The sequence below is a fragment of the Sprattus sprattus genome, assembly GCF_963457725.1.
Source record: "Sprattus sprattus genome assembly, chromosome: 11".
Taxonomy (NCBI): domain Eukaryota; kingdom Metazoa; phylum Chordata; class Actinopteri; order Clupeiformes; family Clupeidae; genus Sprattus; species Sprattus sprattus.
The window spans coordinates 13,684,376-13,690,142 of NC_137909.1; positions in this window are offsets into that span (position 1 = coordinate 13,684,376).

The window sequence follows — 5,767 nt, forward strand, 5'->3', positions numbered from 1 at the left end:
AAGCGATCAAGGCTTCTCATTAATGTGTTAATGTGTGTGCTAATAGAGCGTGTGCCGTCACATAGACTTAAACACGAGTTAATAAAAAGATGAAAGCTTAAGAATAGCTTAACTAGGCCCCGACTGGGTGCTTTACTAACAAGGGACTGAGGCCTGTTAGACTTTTTTTTGTAGTCTGACATGCCTTGATGTTTTTGTATATGTCCTCTAACTAAAAACATTGATGCACAAGTGGCATGTATGTAGAAGATTAAAGGTTTCTGGGGGTGTTCTTTTTATGACTAGGAAAAGCTTTAAGGCATATGGACAACAAGAACAAACATTTTAATATCCCTCCACAGGGATATGGTCCCCAGACCACCACAATCTTGGTTTTAATATCCTGGGAGCATACGCAAATGAAAAAAAAGATGTGTATTTATGCTACGCTGGACGTTGCGTTGGATAGTGGAGTCTGTTAAGAGGAGGAAACCTCTAAATGACGACATTCAAATGAAGTTGTTTTGGTACACTGATTTTAATCTTGACAAAGCACAGTCAGTCCTGCTAGAGAAACTCTTTCAACCCACAGTGGACAAACACAGGGCATGTCACAGCAGGACAGAATAATTACACACACACTCGTTCAGCCATCTTCATTCATCACGGTGGATCTCCAGCTCTGCTACATGTCACACACTCAATCACTGCCTACTATACAACTGACAGTTAGAAGATCCACAATATTTTTTTTATTTCTTTTATTTTTCTTCTACAGATCACAATTACTTTGTTTCCCTTTGTAGATTTGTCATTTTTAAATACCAGTATTACCATGACATAATTACTCAAGATAAATTATCAATAACAGCTGAAACGTTATTAATCTTACTTGTCAACTAGTGTCTAACTAGTACATTTCTGACAGGTGCACCACAAACATACGTAACATTTAAGATTTGCCCATGATAAACTATTTTACTCTTTAAATCATTTCTCGTTTGCTAGGTGCAATGGCTAAGACTTGGGGCTAGGGGGCAGCACTGAAGGGTAGTGTCTTGGGATAGGACTTAGGAGGAGAGGAAGAAGGATGAACACCTGATTGCCTTCAACCAGGTTTTGGTTTGGGCCACCTTAGGGGATGGGAGGGGGATACCATGCTAAACAGAAACGAGTACAATCACAAAAGACAGATGATGGGTGGTCAGCCCATGTATTTCAAGAGATAAACAGAACAAACGATACCATGAAGGGTTGGATGACATGAGCTCTGCATAGGCCAGAAGTGTTTTGTATTTTTTTTTATTGTATTTTATTCTAAACCTCTGATGTTATCAGTCAGTATTACTCACAAGCAGCAAAGGAGAAGATTCTTTCATTCTAAAAATCCACCAGCAGCCTCAATCCAGCAGCAACTCTCTCCTCTCAAAACATCAGTGTATCAAAGTAGTCCCCCATTGATTTGTGTGTTTAACTCTACTCAGTTCTGATCATCTAAAATGTGTCTTGTGTGTGTGTGTGTGTGGACAGCTCTAAAGATGACCTGTCCACCAGAGATAAATATTGCACATTCTAAGTAGATCCAGCCTCGCTAGTTTTACTGTTTCACTACGTGTAAATATGGTGCTTGGGGAGATGAGAGGAGAGTAAAACACACGCGTCACCTGGGTGGAATGAGCACTTCAACCAGATTAACAGCAGGCCTAGTCTGGACTAGGTGGAGGGAGAGGGAGAGGGGAACAGCATGCCAAAAACTAAGGGACAGGAAATGGCTAGAGAGTTTGACCACTAGAGCTTACTAACACTGTTCTGAAATGCATATGTTCTACTGCATCATCACAAACATGAGGATGGGGGGGGGCAGAGAGGTCATCACAGTGTTACAGAGCCTAGAAGAACACATGAGGCGAGAGGATAGGGCCATGGAAAAACGTGCAGAGCATCCAAAACACTGGAAGATCAACCTGTAAGTCAAGAGGGAGCTCTCCTCCTTCTCCTCCGTCATCATTTTTCACTCTTCGTCCTCACTCAGACATGGATGCACAGAAGAAGTCATGTCAGCTGTGGCCCTGAGAAGTCCTCTCTTCTTTCTTTTGATTCATTCACTCCTTCCTTTCCTCTCTCCTCCTTTCCATGTGTGAGTGGTTGTGCTGGTGGGGAGGGGGGGGGGGGGGGGAAGTCTGTTTTCTTTTCTGTTTTTGAGGGGGGGGGGGGGTGTATTTTCTGGATAGTTTGTTGTAAGTCTCTCATTTTCCGCTGAGAAGAACAAAGAAGAGAGGAGGAGAGGAAAAGAGAAAGAAAGAGAAGGGAATAAGGCAAAGAAAATCAAGAGTTGAACGGAGGCAGGGGACTCTCAGGACGAGAGGGACTGCCCTTGCTGGGATGGCTAACTAAGAAAAGAAATAAGACAAAAGAAAGGAGACATGAACGAGAACAAATGCAAAATGAACAGATAACAGAGAACGTGGAAATAGAAGAGTAGAGGCAGATCTCTGAGGGGTCAGGAGGAGTAACTGCTACATTGTGTGGCTAGCAGGTTTCTACTCAGCAGTTCATAGTAATACACTTTATTTGCACATCTAATCTAAAACAGATTTTCTCTGAGGACTTGGTGATGTTTTGAATGCCAGACGGTTGTTGATCCCAAATACTAATGCAGGGACAGTTGGCCTGACACTTCAGAGATCCATGTACTTAAAAAGGCAGAAGATAGACAAGAACATGAGACCATGAGTCTTTTTTTCTCTTAAAGAAAACAGCGCACTTCAGGAGATGCAGTTATCCCACAACCCTAAGACCCAGACTGGCACCGACTGGAGCAGATTAGGCCCGGATATGGCTCAAATATGGCCCTGATCTGGCCCAGCTTTGCCCCAGACTGGTAGCCATCCAGGAAGTTGCTGTCGGACAGAGATAATGCATCAGACCCAGACCAGAGTGCTGTGCTCATGGCCACTGGCAGGTAAGCCAGACGGCAGTAAGAAAACCACTACTACCCAAACACAAGAATCAAGACGCAAAGAAGAAGAAGAAGAAAAAGAAAAAGATCAGCGTGAGGGAAGAAAGTATTCTTTCATTCAGCAAGAGGGCCAAACTGAACAAATGAAACCAAAAAGCAAAACCTTTAACTACAGGGAGCACAGGATTCTCAAACCTTCTCTCCTTCCATGCATACTTCACACACTCCTTCTTCCAACACACAGCTCTATTTTCTTGTGAAAGTGAGTTTGTGTGTGTGTGTGTGTGTGTGTGTGTGTGTGTGTGTGTGTGTGTGTGTGTGTGTGTTTTTACTGGTAGATATTTACTATGTGTTCATGCATTTCTGAGGCAGAAGAGTGGGTAGACAGAAAGAGAGAGGCAGGTCTGGTGGGAGTGGCTGGGAGAGGTCAGCTGTTTTGGTTGGATGGGTGGCTGTGTTCCTGCTGTCATGGCGGTGGGAGGGGTTACTAGTCTAAGAAGGAGGAGTCTGTGGATCTGTTGGGTCTGGAGGGGGAGGGCGGGGGCCTGCGGCTGCCATGGAAACAGAGACAGAGACAGACAGGGACACAGATAAGAGACAGGGAATGAGTGTGGGGCAGTACACACACACACACACACACACACACACACACACACACACACACACACACACACACACTGGCCTTGGAAATACATAACATGGGAAATTGGTACACACAGACAAAACCTTGTCACATGACCACATACATTTGAAATGGAAAAACAAAATTCCAATGTCAAACCCTCCAGCATTATCTGAAAGGACCTGATATAGCCTAGTGGGGAACCAAACGAAAGGTGATTTATGAGAAGTATGCAGATGACAGCAGATCCAAAGGGAGCTGCTATCAGTGCAGGCATGGGACCTTGGAACAGTAGACGCACAACACATATAAGACTGGTTTCCTTGGTGAATGTTTCTTTGGCAACATTTACCAACAGAGCCACGGTTGTGTGATGCCATGAAGGGGCACACAACAGTTACACTGACATCTGACCTGGCTTTTGACCTTTGTATTGGCACTCTCAGATCCACATGGACGTGATGGCTATTCCCCCCAAGCAGTGTGATTGTATAGGTGTGTGATTCGCATGGTAAGAGGTCTTTTTGAATCATGTCTGCCCAGCTGTGTGTATATAGATGAGTGTGTGAATGCATGTGTTTCCACATGATGTAAATTGATAAACCTGCATCACTGGAAAGAATAATACATGTAATCTTTGCCTTAACGTGAGGAAAGATATCCTTCACAGCATACTTGCATACACGCACACCCACACACATAAATGAGTATGCTGTTAAGAGAAAGCAAGCATGCAAGGTCAAACAGGCTCTACACTGAGAAATGCCACCACTGAGTTATCTTATTGAACCTCTTGCTTACAGACAGCTTACAGTCAGAGTCAGGCTGCTTTCATTTTGCCAGCATCTGGATCTGGACTCTGAAATGGGCCCAGCCTGGACCTGATCCACACCAAATCAGGACCAAACCTGGCAGCTGGCTGTGTGAGTGTGTGTGTGTATGGTGTGTGTTATCAGGTCCAAACCGGAACCAAATTAATATCCTCTCTGGATTACTCTTTTGTGTCATTATAAGAGGGATCTCCTAAGTGCTTGCTCTACGGGGCTCTGTCAAGCTCATTGAGACTATTAAAAAGTTCATTGGCGTTACGTACGTGAATACAATTTAACTGAAATTGATGGCATATACACAGTTGGCTACCAATCGAGAATGAAGGTGGTTTGATTTTTACTTTGACAGAAGCTTTTGTGTAGACTGGGTCTGGCTTGAGTTCCACTCCCGTGGCTGTCCCAGCTGTCATCTGAAATATTTCCCAGGCAGTGGTTGTTGCCATTGAGCCTTATGGTTAAAATCTAGATGTAGGCCGACTCAGCTATGCTACAGAGGTGGCACATTCTCAGTGACCCTGAATGACCTCCGACACATGGGGCAGGACTCTGGCCACTCCGTAACCACGGTAACCTTCTATGAGAGGGAGGTTAGGGAGTGTTCAGACTCTAGGGGTCATGCAGCAGAAAGAGCGTAGTTGACTGTGCTCAGACCAGCAACAGACAGTTGTGAGCGTGTTAGCGATCCATGTAGGGAGTGACTGAGTGTGTAGAGAGAGGAGTGAGAGTTGAGTTTGTGAGTGTGTAAGTTAGTGAGAGAGAGAGAGGAGTGAGGGTTAGGTAACTGAGTAAGTTAGAGAGAGAGAGAGAGAGAGAGTGAGGGCTGAGTGAGTGAGTGTGTAAGTTAGTGAGAGAGAGAGAGGAGTGAGGGTTAGGTAACTGAGTAAGTTAGAGAGAGAGAGAGAGAGAGAGAGTGAGGGCTGAGTTTGTGAGTGTGTAAGTTAGTGAGAGAGAGAGAGGAGTGAGGGTTAGGTGACTGAGTAAGTTAGAGAGAGAGAGAGAGAGTGAGGGCTGAGTGAGTGAGTGTGTAAGTTTAAGAGAGAGAGATGTGAGGGTTGAGTTGAGTGTGTAAATCAGATAGAGAGGAGTGAGGGTTGAGTTTGAGTTTGAGTGTGAGTGTGTAAGTTAGAGAGAGAGAGCAAGAGAGTGAGGGCTGAGTTTGAGTGTGAGTGTGTAAGTTAGAGAGAGAGAGAGAAAGAGTGAGGGTTGAGTTTGTGAGTGTGTAAATTTAGAGAGAGAGGAGTGAGGGCTGAGTTTGTAAATTTAGAGAGAGAGGAGGGAGGGTTGAGTTTGTGAGTGTGTGAGTTAAAAAGAATCGTGTGAGAGAGGAGTTAAGGGGGGAGAGCATGGGACTACCTGACGTACCAGAAGTGTTAGTCC